Consider the following 19260-nt stretch of genomic DNA (forward strand, 5'->3'; position numbering starts at 1 on the left):
TTTTGGAAGATTTCGCAGAAACCATCAAAGAACCACAGAAGAATTCTTCGGCATTCCGCACTCCGTTGACATGAAACTTTCTGATATCAAGACGAACATCGACACGATCAAGCAAACACAGCAAAACATCGTAGCGGGGATTCCTGATATCGTTAATAAAACCAATTTGATTAAAATTCCAGCCGGAATAACTCCTGGGCATATCACAAACATCGTATGCACTGTATCATCGGGATTCGCAACATGGTCGCAGCAAAATAAAACCATCAAATATACCGCAACAGTCACTGGCGTGTACAGGTTGTCTGTGTTCAGTGGTGCGCGATTTGAGATATTTACAACGTATCCATGGCGTCATTCAACGGATAGGTTTTCCGGGGTTGTATCTGTTATATTAAATAGCGGAACCGAAGAAATTTTATCCTGGAAGCAGATGATAAGAAATTAACCGCAACATCTTACTGGTGGTGTTTGGAATTTGTAGCTGAAACAACTCAATTGGTTACTGCATAAAAATATATGGACTGTGCACAATACAGATACAATCAAGCGCGTGAATGGCAGGCGGCGCTAAAAGATCAAGTCGAACAATATACAGTAAAAGTACAAAAATATCGACGACGATTAGTTATCGTTGATGTGATTGTTTATTCAGTATCCGCTGTTGTTGCTGGAACCGGTGTTATATTATCAGCGGTGACAATGATGGCACCAGCAGCCGTAACTATTTGTATTTCAGTAGCAACAACGATTGCAGGTGTGCTTAATATCATCACAAAAAAAATATGTACTTGCATGAATGAAAAATTATCCGATTACATGATAAAATTGCATACAGCTACGGTCGCATACTCGAAGTTATCTTCGTTGTTATCAGCGAGTCTCAGTGATGGAATTATATCTGATGTCGAGTTTTCAATGATGATTAAAATATACGACGAAGGTATCGGTATTAAAGACATAAATACTAATAATGACAGAATTACTCCAGCAGATCGTGACTAACACAACTCCGCCAAAGATAACGATGATCTCGGTAAGTTCAACTAATCCTGAATTTAGTATTAACTTTCCTACTGCAATTCCAGTAAAAGAAATAGCATTAGCTCAATTACGGGTATATTACAGCTGGCCAAATATCAGATCAAAATCATTTAATGGTACACCAGCAAATAATTTGCTTGTATTTGCTAACAAGAACAAACCAGATGGTACTCCTGACTGTATAGATGTTGGAATACCCACTGGTAGTTATGAGATCGAACAAATCAATGAGGAATTTCAACGTAGAATAAAATCAATAACCGGAAAAGAAGCAAAAATATCAATTAACGTTCATGAGCCGACGCTGTCCTCGACGGTTGAGATACATTCTCCTGATTATGCCGTTGATATCTATCAATCCACGATAAGATCCGTACTAGGTTGGCCAGATGTTCCCCCGGTGTATGAAGGACCACCAGAACCGAAAAAATCTGATTTTACGTCAACAAATAGATCTCGTCACGAAGTTACAATGAGAGATCTTTGGTGGTGGTGGCGTGGACCTCGAACTTGGGATGATAGTTTGGATGATTTAATTGGTTATGGTGGTGACATATTTTCAGCTTTACCAGAAGATAAAACCCCTGGCCATATTCATGAACACGAAATTGAAAGAACTATTGACGTTTCCAATCTTGATCATAAAGATCAACTAAATAAACTACGTGAACGTCTCACTGAGTATCTTTTCGATATAACATCTCACGAGACACGAGGGGAAATTATCAAACAAATAGAAATTCTGAATTATATCGCAGAAGCTATGGAACGCACTCAAAACAAAATTATAGACATAATTTTAAAATCATCTCCTGCTCCAAAAAAGTTTTTAATTGATAAATATAAAATCAAGGAATCTGATATACCGACGTTCAAATTTCCCGATTATGACCCGGACGCTCGGAGAAAATCTGTCACTGATGTCATTGATGAATATTTTCCTAAAATACTCGAGGCATGGAAAAAAAACTAACACCACCTCCAACTGTTCTCAGACATAATAATGATCGACATGGCGGCGGCAGGCACGTTTCTCCCGGAATCGTTAATATAACCAGCACGATTGTGGTCAATCTGGTTTGTGATGTAGTCGATGGCAGCTATCAAATAGACCTCGGAAAATCAAATCAGGCTCAACAAGGATACATCCTATATACATTTACACCACAAGTCCCCCCTGGAAGTTTAATCGTGCAAGAACCAACTAATCCTGTGTATCTGCGGTGTCACAATAATATGTTAACACGAATACATTTTAAGCTCACAGACCACCTTAATCGCTTAATTGACATGCGTGGAGAAGAGCTTGTGATAAATCTGTATGTGAAATCTTAATTAATCCAGTAAATGTTATATAATGTACCAGCACGTGATTGTTTTTTATACACTTGAAAAACGCCATCAGAACAGTGTTTTCAAAACACAGAGCAATTTAGCGTTAATTTAGTTATTGATGAATACGGAAGCGAGAACAGTTAGATGTACTCCGCCGAGATCATCTGTAGAGAGATCAGATTCTAAATTATACACACTCCTGTATTAAAGTCGATCAACTTAAAAACATAATATTTCAGAATAAATAAATATAATCACTGATGGGATAAATTAATCAATTTTGTACATACTGGTGGGGTGGTTGGTACTGAAAATTACACAAATCAATCAGTGTGCTAATTCTGATGGGGTAATTGGTACTGAAAATTATACAAATCAATCAGTTTGCTAATTCTGATGGGGTAATTGGTACTGAAAATTATACAAATTAATCAGTTTTCCAAAAAATACTACAAAAAAATATTGTATTATTATTCTGAAATATTTTTATTATTATTCTGAAATATTTTATTTTTTTATGAATCAATCTGATGGGGTGGTTGCTACTCAAAAGTATACAAATTAATTAGTGTGCTAATTCTGATGGGGTGATTGCCTCTTAAAAGTATACAAATCAATCAGTTTGCTAATTCTGATGGGGTGGTTGGTACTTAAAAGTATAGAAATCAATCAGTTTTCCAAAAAATATTTTATTATTATTCTGAAATATTTTATTTTTTTATGTAAATTAATTCTGATGTGATATACAGTGAGGGAAATTATACTACTACTCACTCGTTACCCGCTGACATAATTTTTCTTAAGTATCTTTTGCGGGTACTGATTGTTTTTTTTTTTTGTTTCATATTCGCTGGATAATTCCGACCTGATCTTTTCTATTGCAACAGAAAGGGGAATAAATTCATTTACTTGATCATCGTTCACCATAGCCAGTGACTGAAACATAGCTGCCTGAATCCGCTTTATGAACTTATATTGAGATGATAGAACATACTTATTTTCATTTTTAAGTTCTTTTAACGTTTCAAAATCAAATATTATTTTTTCAGGATTTAGTTCATCAGATATATTAAATCCGTTTTCTTCTAGTTTTTTAATAGCAGAAATAATGTTCATTATATAATATGTAAATCTTAAAAAAAAAAAAAATTTTTATCCCTGAACCCCTATCGAGTTCAAGGTACAGGTACACGAAACACTACCCTATGAGAGCCCCTAACCCGTCAAACAACGGTCTAGAGGCCCAAGAGGGTGTGTTTGGTGAAGATATACAATGAAATGGGTATGTACAATGAAATGGGTATGTACAATGAAATGGGTATGTACAATGAAATGGATATATACAATGAAATGGATAGATACAATGAAATGGGTATGTACAATGAAATGAATATATACAATGAAATGGATATATACAATGAAATGGGTATGTACAATGAAATGGGTATGTACAATGAATGAAGGACATTACAAACATATATTATGAAACGAGTTTTTTTAGCAAGTTCATTAAGTATGAAATGAAATATATACAATGAATAATTGAATAAAGGACGGCACAAACATATACGCTCAGCAAAAACCCACCCACAATAATCAAGCCCGTGGGTGATACGTGGTTGAGTTTTGCTGAGTGGGGGGATCTGGCGGAGCCCCCAATTATTATAAAAATCGCAATTATGCGCAAACCACCGACATGTTGTCAGCCATGGGGATTCGATCCTGGACCGCGAGCGTCACAGTCCAATACGATACCGATTGAGCTATCAAATCTTGTTACAAACATATGCTTCGGAAGTTAATATATAGCTAATAATCATTGAAAAGGAACTAATTTCGAATAATACAATTCTGAATTCAAGAAATACGTTTATATGATATATTTTCAGCAAACAAAGCTAAATTAAGGAATTTCCTATTTACTATACCACGCCATGTATGATAGAACATCCGGTCTAGATCATCTAACTGCTAGACTGGTCAAAGGGAGTTTACTCGATAAATAAATAATCAGACATACATACACAATCTCGCATTATATTTCTGCACTGAACAAGGAAAATTCACTGATTTTTAATTCCAAACACTATCGTGGACCTATGAGTCAGTACATTGCCACACGATACAGACTAGACGCTGGATTCTGCACTCAGTAGGCTGGAATATACATGTCGGTTTTCTGTAGGTTAGGATGAAATATACATGTATTCTATGTGTTGCATTCCTTGAACAAACAATAGGTAGCAGTGATGTCCTAAAGTATACATGGTTATAAGGTGGGGGTCGAATGCGCTGTTCTAATAGGGCAGAAAAATACACGAACTGTAAGTTAGAAATCTGTAATGCATAATGTATCCACCAGGCATCACAGACCTTGGATGTTGTATATGATTGTGACCATAAATTACCTCCCTTTCATGAGTCAAAACATACGTAGTATAATAATGACAATTTCTGACCCCCCCAAAAAAAAATATAATTCGAGGTGGTGATGAGAGTTAACAGTACTGAAAGGTGATTTTCTGCTTATATTTTTGGAGAAAGCAGATCTGGTTATATTTTCTGCTACTTTTTGCACTGAATATGAGTGAATATCAAAGTATTTCGCAGCTGAATGCATCGAACGAAATATAATTACTTCGCCAGTTTCTGTGTTTGTGGAATTTACCGCCCTCTTTCCGATTGTTTTACATCTTCCAGTATTACCACGTGCAGAGTTCACGCTTTGTGTGACAACACGAAGGTTGGATAAATTATTGTTTTGAGGATCCCCGTCAACATGATCAATAACAAGACCGTCATTGATCATCCCATTATGACATTCATGCACAAATCTATGACAGAGATAGCTTTTCTTTCCTCCCTCATAAGTGAACGCTAGATAACCAGAATTAATGACATGACCAACTGGTCTCCTCAACCTACAGTGTCTGATCATGCCATTACGATCTGATTCGTAATTCTTGATGAGAGGATGTGGGACAAATATATTTTGCTCCATTATAATAATATTATTTGTTTAAATCATTGTTTGTCTGAAATCTTGATATATAATCCTCCACGGATTTTATAGCGTTTTCACTATTATTAATTTTTTTGTCATAATATCTTTTAAGTTCTCTAAACCGTTTTCCACCGCACTTTCCACATAATTCTGTTTTTCCTCGCACTCCAATACCACATCGCAGACACGGTATTGGTCCTAGACTTCCTCGTCGTATACTTTGTAAGTGCATCCAACAAAATTCCTTTCTGCAGGATTTTTTGCATCGATTTACTGAGCCGATCATCAACCATTTGCATTGAGACATTGTATATATATAATTTTCTTTATTTAAATATTTGTTTTAATTATATGAATGAGTTTGAGAGATTATCCCAAACTAGGCCTGTTAAATATAAATTCAACCTCGACAGATTATCTCCAGACTTGCCAGTACGAGATTTGGTTGATCCGAAAAATAAAAGTTTGATCAATTCACGACGCCAAGAAAGAATTTTACACGGATGGTGCATCTCATACATGGTCAACGTTCAAGATTATACGCAATACTGTCAAGGACTGTCAAGGACGCCACAATGAATGACAAGCGAGAGGCAACTATCATTAACTACATCGCTGAGTATGAGGGCAATCAAAAATATTTCTTCAGAGTAAAATTTATTGTTTTAACAGAAACAGGTAGTTGGATTATCCGTGACAAATATGATCCTGTCCTTGGCAATAATAAAATTGCCATATTAAGTAAAAATTCCAGACCGGGTCTATTGACGGGTATTGACAAACCGTATTATGAGCGAGCGTATCCTGTAACAGCGGTTATTTATGGAATCTATGAGATAAATAAAAAACCCAACGTTGATAAACTGACACCCATGAAATTTTCAAGGTTAAATTGTGTAGCCGAGCGAGTAATAGAACACTTTACAAACGCGATGCGTGGAAATGGATTAACTGATTTAAGACGTAAAAAAATAAACTCGTTGATTTTATCAACGAAATAAGTAAAAACGATCCTGTATCGGTATGGTTATTTAAAAGTAATGAGGAAGGTGGATTTGATCAGTTTGTTAGACCAAACAGTGAAATATATCGAACAGAATCTCTCCACGACGAGATGAAAAATCTCGCGGAGAAGTTTTTAGAGTGCAAGCACTCCGCGGAAAATACTGACAAATTACTAACTAATTGCTTTACCGTTCCATCTGTTGCGGCTCATTTCGCTAGAGAAAGAAATTCATGGAAACCAACACGATTTGATTTACTCGAGGACGTACGCGCAAGTTGCGTCGAATACGGACATGGCAGATTGTGGAATACTAAGTATAATTACAACGATATTATTTCGGTTGATATGGTTGCATGTTATCCGGGAAGTTTTCTAGGATATTAGGCAATTAATGGACCATTACCTGATTTTGATCTGACTGGATTCGCTTGTGTTGAATCATTCGAGCTTAAGGAAAATCTTCACAAGATTTGTTATGTTTGGTTTGGTAGACATTTTTGTGAAAAACGTTGGGCGCCTATAGTTTTATTACGATATTTGCTAGGTTGTGCGGCACTGACATCGTTGGTGGTTAGTGAGGCAATTATATCATATCACGCGCAGACCGAAGTTTGGTTGCCCATGCCAGATTCTATCAGTGTTGATGAAGTTATTAGCGAGTTTAAGGAAAAATGTCCTGATGTTTCCGAAGATGATATTATCAAAGAAGCTCCTAAAATTCTCGAGATTAAACTTAAAACCGCAAAAGATCTCGGTAGAAAAATTATAGGTAAATTTACTCAAGGTGGTGCATATGATCATAAAAGACATCACACACGATTAATTTTAGATGATGCCGAGTACGATTTTATAATCGCTGATACAACAGCGAAAAATATATTTGTAAATCGAGAAAGTGTTTATTTATCCGACGGAACAAAATTGGGTACGATCGTTAGTTACATAAATGATATCTCCCCACAGTATACTCATCTAAGATCTTCCATGTTGGCTTATGTTTCTATAAATTTATTATCGATGATTAATAGATTTCCTGAGACCGCAGTCAGAGTCGCAACAGATTCGTTTTATATTTCGAGTAAATATTTAGAGTCTGTTATGAAATTTACAAGTAATGATGAACGATGGAGTTCGTGGAGAATAAAAAAGGAAATATTACACAATTATACAGAATCAGCAGATGTTCCAATGAGACATTTTTATCGTAAGTGTAATAAAATATCAGAAATGTCGAAAGCGCCATCGTTGAGTGATCCAATAACTAGATATAAGACAGTATATCTCAATGGACCTGGCGGATACGGCAAAACGACTCGAGCGATTAATGTTTTTAGAAATTCAGATATGATCGTGCTGACACCCACACACAGACTTGCACGGGAGATGAAACAACGGCAAGTACAATCGTGCACGTATCATAGTTTCTTTCGGTGGCGCGGGGATACATGGACTCCTGAGCGAATGGGAGAAAAATATATACCTAAAATAATTATTTGGGACGAGATATGTACGGTGTCATTGGATACATTAAAAATGTTTCTTGATTGGTTATTGACGAAAAATACCGCTGTGGTGGTGTGTGGCGATCATGGTCAACCACCGCCTTTTGTTAGACCATCTCCACATGATTGGTTAAAAAATTTCGTTGATTATTACGAAGAAATAGATGATGCTCATAGAGCTCTCGATGCAAATTTAAAGGAATTTAAAAAATTAATCAGATTACAATCAAACAAAATTCAGTGTGAAATAATACGCGGAGTAATCTCAGAGACCTCAATGAGTGATTTTTTAAATTTATGGAGACCCAACGATTTGATAGTAACAAGCAGAAAAATAATCAGAGACGATTTACAACAGCAGTTATTTCAGCTGCATAAAGAAAAATATTCAGAATTACCTGTACCGTTATGTTACAGACCATCAGATACACGAAAACAGAATATTAATGTTGATATTCCAGAACAGAAAGAGAATCAAAATCTCGTATTAAATGATATTGTCGCTGTTGATATCAGTGTGGTCGAAGATGCATTACACGCTGACAAATCTCCATGGGTGTTGGGATACGCTATGACGATCCACTTGTCTCAGGGATTAACTATTTCTGACACACGAGTCTGAATTGTAGACGATCACATCGAGTGGTCAAATTTAGTTTATTTAGCGGTATCGAGGGTGAGAAATATATCTCAATTACGTAGAATTATAATTCCTGAAACCGTTAATAAATTTAACGTCACTGATGATGATATAATAAGAAAAAAATTAATCGGATACAAACAATCTGAAAAAAAAAATAAACGCGATTTTGATCTTGATGCTGAATTTATTATTGAGTTAAAACAGCAGCAGAATAATCATTGCACAAGTTGCAATTGTATAATGCTGTGGAGGTATTCGAGTAATGATTCAAGACAATTTACCGTGGACAGAAAAGATAATAGTCGCGGTCATACACGAGAAAATACCATGTTGACCTATCTTGAGTGTAATCGACGTAGAGGCGCCAGCGCCTTGGGTGCTGGCACTAGTGCTAGTTAAGTGATCGCGGTGGTAATTGTGTACCCGTGGGAATTATTTGTAGTTGCTCACGTACAAATCTACGTTGAGGAGCAGCCGAATCTAATCTGTAGATTGCAGGTCTACCTGGCGATCTTGTCACGGTGGATATTTTGTGTGTGGTAACACTCCAAATAGGATCAGTCGCTCTCGCGCTACCACCTTCAAGTTCACCCGGTTCATATAAATATCTAACTGTAACATCACCCAATATTTTTTGTTTTTCAGTACCTTTTCGTTGTGTTGGTATATTTTTTTTGTGACTGCGCTAATGGGTTTCATGTTAGTTGTTCGTGTAATCTCGCTATTTAATGCAGCTATCACGCTTGGTAATCTTGCAACTCATTCGCGAGATCTTTTATCTTGAATAAATTCCTTCGCGTATTGATATCCAAATAACCGCTCAGCAAGTGTTCGATTAAATCGCTCAACAATTGCCTGATCACGGTGAATTGCAGTATGACCTCGTCGTATTTTGGTATTATGTCGTTTCATCAACGATGATACTGGACCAAGAAATTCCTTACCAGGATCAACCTGTAGCAGCTGTGGCCATCGCAGACCACCTTGTGGTCCACCACCTCGTTGATAGATTCGTTCAAACGCATCGGCTACTTCAGATGATGTTTTCGTTGATAGCCGCTCTGCCTCTTTATATCTACTTGCAACATCAACTACAGTTAACGCGTACTTATACGTTTTTCCACGCACAGTATCATGTGGTAAAAACAGAATATCTGCTTGATGAACTTCATTAGGAACACTAACATCGAAATACGCGTACTGAATTCGTTTCGGTGGTGGTAGATAAATTTGCCATATTGCCTGTTTGGATAACCACGCGCTAGCAGTAGAATGTTTAACCGCTGCTGCATCAGCGAGTTTACCAATTGCTGCTTTGCCTCTCCAATATCCTTTTGGTGAATAATAAATTAATTCCATTATTAATTACCAGCCCCAAACGCTAATTTACTTTTCATCGCAGATCTTACTAACCAACTAGCTAATGATTCTCTGATATTTTTATTTTTTATGAAATTTAACGCGTGAATTAATTTCACATCTGCAATATGCCTATCCTGTAGATTTTTACTTTTATTAGCTACATCATGAATATGACAAGCTCGATCAATAGCGTTTACTGGTTCCTCACCTGGTTTTGGTTGATCCTGATTATCGAGCCTGATATCGAGTCGAGTACCAGGACCGCAATAACTATATCCTGAAAGATGTTTTTCTCCTGGGTATTTAGCCCATGGAGTACCCGGAAACTTTGACATCAAATTAGCAACATCACCACCGCGCTTATTAGGTAAAAACGAAAATTTCTTTCTGCCGCATACAGAACATTTTCCACCATACGCTATTTTTTTATTTTTTGTTATAACTGTAGCTAAATCAGTAGTCGGAGTTAAAACTTAAACAGTATAAATTCATGTTATAATATATATGGATATAATTGATTTCTCAGCAACTCGGCAGCGAGAACCTCTTAAGCATCATCCTGCGCTACCTAATTCCATCAGAATGATTATCATAGGACCATCTGGATCGGGTAAGATGCAGTTATTACTTAATCTGATAATGAGATGGTTGAAATGGGATAAATTATATTTGGTAGCACCATCCGCTGATGATCAACGATGTTATGAAGTATTAAAAGATTTTAACGAAAATGCAAGATTACTGGACGAAGATAATGATGTTATAGAGTTTATAACAGATATTGATGAAGCACCGTCCGTTGATTTTTGAGACGGATTTATTAATAATTTAGTTGTGTATGATGATGTGATGCTGGATAAACAATCAAATCCAGCCAGGATATTTTCTCGCGGCAGACATAAAAATACAGACGTTATCCATGTTACTCAACGATATACACAAATACCAAAAGTAATCAGGGACAATTGTAATATTTTAGTTGTGTTTAATGGCGTAGACACACACACGCTGCGAAATATTCATCAAACTTGGTGCAGCGGTGACATGGATATAATTAAATTCAGAAATTTCTTTTCACGAGCGCAAGCTACTCCGTATGGATTTATAACAATAAATTTACATGATCCTAGAAAAAGATATCGTGTGGGTCTTGATAAAATATTTGGATAAATTAATAAATTTAATTAAACAGTTATCATTCATATAATGAACAACTGTGCGTGGTTAATTCAAGGAACAACAGATAAATGCAACAAAAGGTGTCGTGGAGAATATTGTAAAAAACAATTATATTTTAAAGAAAAATCCTCATGCTGGTCCACGAAGTTGTGTTGGATGTAACAACGGCGTTAGAGGATTATATCAGATTTGCAAAAATTGCGGTGGAGATCGATACAGAAGTTTGATGAACTATTACAGAAAAAGAAAGAACATAAATCCAAAACCACCATCAGAACTTGAATATTACTTGAAACATAGAACAAATAAAGATGAAACAGATGAGGAGAACGCGTTGAGAAATATTCATCAAACTTGATATGGTGGTAACAATTTCTTTTGCAACATGAATAGCAGCAGAGAGGGTTCGTCTACAATCTTGTTTGGGACAAACAATAATCGTAGACGTGGTATGACCTATATGAACGAGCACGGATTTTTTTTGGTCTAACACAAGGGTTTTGCTCGGGTAATTTGGTCTGTTCACCCTCTCTGCTGCTAGACTTGTCCAAAATCTCAAAATTAAGGAGTGCGACATTGCACATAAAAACGGGGCTGTGGTGGCACAATACCCACAGACCCGACTAATTAAGAATCCTGACCTTCAGGACTTAACGTGTCGCGCAAGCACTAGCTGCGCAGTCGACCTACATTTATTATTGTATCGTATCGTATTCTGACCATCCATTGTCGACTTATTCTCCTACGAAGATGTGCTCAAGATTAGCCAAGCTGAACGAAGCCTACGTGAATTTTCATCGTGTCCGGCAAAGCCTGATACCTAAGCCTGAAGAGATAGAGAATGTCAGAATGTTAAAAGTCACCGAAGTCCTGATAGAAGAGCTCTTCAGAGAGGAAATTTACATGGAAAAAAAAGAATGGACGAAGAAGTACAGACTTCAGAAACAGCAGAGAGAGAGAGAGAGAGAGAGAGAGAGAGAGAGAGAGCAGAGAGAGCAGCAGCAACATCAACGGCAGCAGCAGGAACCTGACAGAGGCTTTGTCGACTGCCGCGTCGACACCGAAGAGTTCTCCTTCTCTTTCCGAAGAAGTAGACATTATCCTGTGAGGAAATCTGCCACCAGAGGAGGTCGCAATCTTAGATCATAAAAGATTGCCATAGCTCCACGCTCACACAAAAACAACCCTTTTCAGGGCTACCTAATACTCTAGAAAAGAAATAATCATTCAATTGCCAATGGTAAGTTAAAAACAATAGAAGTGAGTCTATAAAACAATAGAAGTGAGTCTATAAGCACATTATTTCTTTATATTGGTTAGAAAGTGTGACTCTAAGTCCTTCGTTTCCGTCGCTTATCAAAATTTGTAAAATATTGATTGTTAGTAAAAAGTAAGTGAGTGTTTCTTTTAGGTCCGCGCGTTTTTGGGTTTTGATTGATTGATTAGTTGGATTATAGTGGTGTACGCACGTTGTGCGTGTACCACTATTAATGGTCGCACAGCGACCGGATAATTGATCCTGGGGGAAGGAAAAAGAGCCTCATCCCCCAGGCGTATGTGTGTACAAGGTACACTGGTAATTATAGCCTTTATCCGCGGGTCCTTTTGTTTCCTATTGCGGCCTGACTGGAGGGCTGTTTCATGAGTGGGTATGGACCCACGCACTCATGATACTAAAATAAATTTTCTGTTTACCAATCACTGTGGTGTCGACTAATGCAGTTGTTACGTCAGTCGCGATTGGTTGGTGACAATGACGTCACACTGGGACACCAGTATTAGGCGGGTGGAAATCGTTCCACATCTTCGCCCTTTGTACGAATGTCCGGACGTGGGAAGTGGAGGGGAGTTCCGGCATCAGACAACCCGCCCGTACCTAACCAAATTCTATCCAGTTGTTTGTAAATGGACCCTAACAACCAATATTGTGTGAGCCACCTGTGCAATTGAGTCAAATTCAAATGAGTCTGATAATGTTCCTAACTCCTAACAATTGAAATAGTACTAGTACATAGTGTACATAGTGAGATGCCCTAACAATTTTTATTTTCTAATTGTCTAAGCGACAAATAAAAGTTTAGTCACTGTTAGGTAATTGGGTTTAAATTTTGATGCAGGCGACCGAAACGATCAAGTCAGTGGTTTTGTCTGGTTTTATCGAATTGGGAAACCAAGCCAAACTGGTCTCCTTAGATAAATGGCAATTTGTAGCCCTAAGAAGGGCTGTTATTTCTCCCAGGCGGGAAGGTGCCTCGGCTAACTTCTTCCTCGCATATTGCTTCAGCTTTCCGTGTTTCCCTTCGCTTTCTGGCTGGAAAACCTTCGAATTCATGGAACCCGCTGGTGGGTCTAATGTGACCTGTGGTGATAGCAGGATTTCTCTGATATCAGCTAGAACTTTTTCTTGTAGCACCTGTTGCATTATAGAAACTGCAATTGGAGTGCTTGTTCTGGGAGTAGTCCTGCTCTTCACTGGCGGAGGTGATTGTGGTTGTGGTGGTGGAGGTTTCGAGACAATGTTGTCAAATGTCTCTTTTCATTTTAATTTATTTTTTGCGGGGCTGGAGCATGGTCCGTCTTCTCCTGGGCAGCCTTAGATTTAGTTGCTGGTAGTTGCTGGTAATGGTGGTCTATCCGGCTGCTGTAGTTTATTCACTTTTGTGAGTGTAGTGGGTTGGGTGCTAGCTTGTCTGGGTCTGCATATATGTATTACACTCCCTCTGCTGCTGCGTTCTTCCACGGCGACCTGATAATTGTTCCTGGGAGAAGGTATGAGAGCCTCATTCCCCCAGGTGTTTATGTGCCCACAATGCACTGATAATTTTAGCCTTCAGCAGCGGGACCGTTTTTTGGACCCATTGCGGTTCTGACTGTAGGGCTGATTCATGAGAGGAAATGGACCCACGCACTCATGATACTAATAAAATATTTCTGCTTACCTGTTTAGTTGAGTGGGAATTTACCTGCACTAACTCAGTTTTATGATAATATATCGAAAATTAATTTTTGGTGTCCGCACGTGGCAAGGGAAGAAAAGCGCAGGGAGGCTATCATCTGCTGTCCTTGGCGGTGTCCACTGGATTTAGGTTGATGATTGCGTCGAATTTTGAATTTAGATAATTATTGTTGACAGAGATGGAAAGGATAATATCATGTGCTGTTTTTTTAAATTAATAATTAGGAGAGATATATAATGGGGTTAAGAGAGTGTGAGTTAGATAATTTTTAAATTATTTTTTACAATTTTTATTATTTTTTTATTTATTATTATTTATTAATTTTTATTTATCTATTTTCTTCTTCCTAAATTTGATTTTTTTTTAAAAAAAAATTATATACTAGATTGTTTTGAGTGGGCGATTTCAATAAACCCATGCGAAGTGGAGTGCTCTTCAAAGAACCCATGTGAAGAGCAGTGCCCGTGTGAACGGCTGTGTCGGTCTGTGAAGCCACGAGACCTAGTCGGCCGTCATAATTATTTACCTGAGTTTGATATGGGGTTTGAATGATTATTTAATTAAGCTGTTGATTATTGATTATATCTTATTTTTGAGTCCTGTCATTCCTAGCGCTAGGAATTATAAGGAAAGTAGACTGCGTAAACAAATGACAACCTGCAATACCTCAAATTCCAAAACCACCACCACCCCGACAAATGTAGGGAAACTTAATTTAACACCAAGCCCAAACAACTAAGAAATCCGCGCTATTCAGTTACCTTTCACTTTTTCAACCCCAGATTTCGAACTTATTGGTGAACAGGCAAAAAAACTTAGTTCTAACTCACCAATAACCTTCAACCTTTTCGACACTACAGTGGGGGAAGAAGAGTTAGATGCAACCATAGCAGAGGAATTCGCAAATCTGATACAAACAGCATCATCAATGAAATCATCCACCCCCAACTACTTAGTACTGGCACAATCGCCTAAACATAAACCTATATCAGTCATTATTGAACCAAGGCAAACAGGGAAGGAAATAAACAGCGGGAAGAACTCCCCAAACCTAGCGCAGGCCAAAAAAATCCAGGTAAACAATAGCTCAACTACAATAACGCCTGGGGGCTCCACTAATCTAAGCCATATACTACACAACCCCAACTGCTCAACTACCTATCACAATAGTCAAACCCCGGGGCCATCTAAACCGTTAACAGAGAAAGACCTCATTTATAGCCAAACGGATAAGGACAGCCACAATAAGAAGAAAAACAACTCCACCCCCCATCCTAAAACAAACAACATTAAATAGGACGGGAAAGGTAAAGGAAAAGGCCCCCTTAAACAGGGAAAAAAAACTTATGCCTAAGAAAACCCTCTCTAAACCTGAACAGGAAAAAACAACCACCCCCACCCACCAGACAGTTCAAAAAACTAAAACTAAGTTCAAACGTGAAAACATACAAGCTGCCCCACCTAAAAATAACAATGACAACTCAAAACCAACCACTCACCCCCAAATTGGCAAAACAAACCCCACTCAGGCAACAACATAAAAAAACCAACAAATTCCACCCTGAAGAACTGACCTTATTCATTAAAAGCCCCTCAACACGTTTACTTTACAACAAATAGGGGCTCTCTACAGGGTTCATTCAGGGCAATTCAGAATCATCCGACCAAAAGCAGGCTACATAATAGTATACTGCAGAGGCCCTCATCTACCCCAATCACCAGATTGCTCACATACAATCAGAGAAAATCAGATTATCCAACTGATGAACACTAAAAATTTGCAATATCAAATAGCAAAAAAGGAAATTCTCAAAAATAAAACCCTATATCAACAACACTCAGACAACTCCAAACCAGTCCCACCAAAAACCCAGAACCCACCAACCCCAAAAAAACATTTAACTAGCCAAACCACACAACAACAAACCCTTTTTGTCCGAACAGTAACAACAAAACTCCCCAGATAGAACATGAATCAGAAAGAGTAGGAATCATTGAGCAAATAAAAAAAATGCTATCAAAAAACCTCTTAATATCAGAAAACAAAGTACAACAAATAGAGGAAACATTACAATTAATTCTCCTTAAGAAATGATGACACTATGGCTCATCAATCAACTAGTTAATGACCATCACCACCATGATTAACACAAATAAAAATATCAGAATTTGGCAATGGAATGCTAGAGGACTGTCAGCAAATATTGATGAACTAAGATTAAAACTACAAAATTTAACTACGAAACCTGACATAATCTGCATCCAAGAAACTAAAATAACAAACAACATCAGACACTTACCAAAGATTCAAGGATACGCCCCAGGATACTTTCAAAATAGACTTAAAGGACAAGTGGGGGGGGGGCCTAGTAACTTTTATCAATAACAATATACTAAACATAACACCAGTCCCCATCAACCCCTTAGCCAACAACACTCAAATAGTCGAAATGCAATCCTTACTAATACACACAGGGAAAACTGACATACAAATATATACCCTATATGACCCAGGTGGCACCACTTAGGAACTGAACCTAAACACTTACAGGCAAATCAATAACCATAAGCGTGTGGATCGGATTGTCGTACGTGGCGATTTCAATGCACATTACAAGCTGTGGGGAAGTGATCGAACTGATAAACGAGGCAGGTTGGTTGAAGCATGGGCTGCTGAATCCAACCTGACAATCCTAAACAATGGTGCCAGAACATGCCTTAACCCTAAGGATGGAACTCTAACTGCACTCGACCTTACCATATGCTTCCCATCAATAGCACAGGTGGCTGAATGGAGGGTGGATCAAACCGACTCAATCGGGAGCGACCACTTTCCATTGATAACCACCCTACAGATGACAGTCCAGTTTAACTCGCTTCAAACTCAACCTAGGTGGAATTTTAAAAATGCTGATTGGGAATTATTTAAAGAACAACTAAACAAAGTCAACCCCAGTGAAATTGAGAACGATGATATAAATATCTACTATGACAACCTAATTAATATTATCAATCAAGCAGCAACCACAAGTATTCCAAGAGCCAATGGCAAAACAAATAAACAAACCGTCCCATGGTGGAGTGAACAATGCAAACTAGCCCATAAAGAAAAGAAGAAAAAAACTCTCAATAAATTTAGACATACAGGTAACTCTTTAGACTTTAACAACTACAAAAACAGAGAAAAGGAACTTAAAAACATAATCAAACAAGCCAAAGAGAACAGTTGGCGAGAGTATTGTACTAACATCAATATCAAAACTAGCACCAAGGAAGTATGGGACAAAATCAAAAAATTAGGGGAAAAACAACTGTACCCCTAAAATCACAGGAGCCAACACCAATAAGGAAAAAGCGGATAATTGGCAAAATATTTCTCAGAAATTAGTAGAAATTGAAACCACACTACTTCATTTCAGCAGCACAGATCCAAAGTAGAACAAACAGATAAAAACCTATTTAGCGACCTAGGACCAAAAGAATCCTACCTAAATAAAGATATAACAACATATGAATGGGACCGAGTAGTAAGATCAAAAAAGGAAACATCACCTGGGGAAGATCAAATAGGATACACCATGTACAAAAACTTACCGACTAACATCAAACAAACTGCAATTAAACTACTAAATCAAATATGGAAAACAGGAAAACTACCCAACAAATGGAAAAATGCTGTGATAATCTCTACACTCAAACCAAAGACCCCAATGATGTCAGCTCATATAGACCGATCTCATTAACAAACAATATATGCAAAATTATGGAAACTATTATCACTAATCGACTTAAAAATTACCTCGAACAAAACAATCTAATATCCGACAACCAATGCGGATTCAGAAACAAAAAATCCACTACGGATCAACTAGTACGACTCGAAATTGCGATCAAATTGGCATTTAATTCCAAAAGGAAATCAGACAGGAACCTCATAGCGGTATTCATAGACTTTGAAAAGGCATTCGACCTAGTGTGGACTAAAGGCTTATTAGCCAAATTAAATCACTACGCCATAACAGGCCGAATGTACAACTTCATCGAAAACTTCCTAACGGACAGCAAGATAATAACCAGAGTCGGTGACACTCACTCTGAGTTACATCCCTTAAAAAAACGGAACTCCACAAGGGAGTGTACTCAGTCCCACTCTGTTCAACCTTATGATGAATAACCTAGATAAGAACTTGGCATCTAACCTAACTGAAATATCGCAATTTGCAGAATATAGTGGAATATGGAGAGCAGGAAACCCCTCCAACCACAAAGTAATTCAAGACTTACAAGATAGCTTAAATAACATAGGAAAGTGGGCTGACAAATGGGGTTTCAAATTAGCACACGAAAAAACTATAGCCGTAATATTTACCCCAAAACGTAAAATAAACAAGCATCTCCCTACACTGACAATACAAAATCATGAAATTAAGTACGAAAAAATTGCACGATTCCTGGGAATGTATTACGATGTGCACTTAAACTGGGGACACCACATCAATGAATTAATTAAAAGATGTAATAGGGACCTCAACCTCCTCAAAAACCTTAAAGGAACCGACTGGGGATCCAATCAAGAAACACTACTAACCCTATACAGGGCACTGATTAGATCCAAACTAGACTACGTGTGCCAGATATACAACTCAGCATCTAAGCAGCATCTTAAAAAACCTAGACAATATACAAAGAAAAGCGCTCATTACAATCACTGGCGCGCTACCATCAACATCACTAGCAGAACTCCAAGTACTAACCGGAGAACTCCCGCTCTGTCTCCGACGACAAGAACAGATTCTAACATACGCAGCCAGATTAACATCCCACTTAAATTCCCACCCAACTAGAATAGCGATAGACAAATGTGACAAACCATTTAGCACTAAACGGCAACACCTAACCCCTACAAGGACATTAGTGCACGAATTAATAGAACAACTCCACATTGGAAATCTCAAACATGAAACAAACAAGCTCTTCGACACTGAACCTTGGACCAACGAAGAGCCAAAAATTAATATCTCCCTCACCAAATATGGCAATAAAAAGGATCAAGAACATCTATTACACACCATCGCAATAGAAGAAATTGACACCAACTACCCAAATTTCCTTAAAATATACACTGATGGATCAAAAACAAAAGGGCCTGACAAAACGGCAGCCGCATTTGAATTAAACATCAAAGTAGGACATAGACTACCCGACCACTGCTCAGTACATACAGCAGA

The sequence above is a fragment of the Sinohyriopsis cumingii genome, unplaced genomic scaffold (genome assembly GCF_028554795.1).
Source record: "Sinohyriopsis cumingii isolate HCF-2022 unplaced genomic scaffold, ASM2855479v2 utg001306l, whole genome shotgun sequence".
NCBI classification, from domain to species: Eukaryota; Metazoa; Mollusca; class Bivalvia; order Unionida; family Unionidae; genus Sinohyriopsis; species Sinohyriopsis cumingii.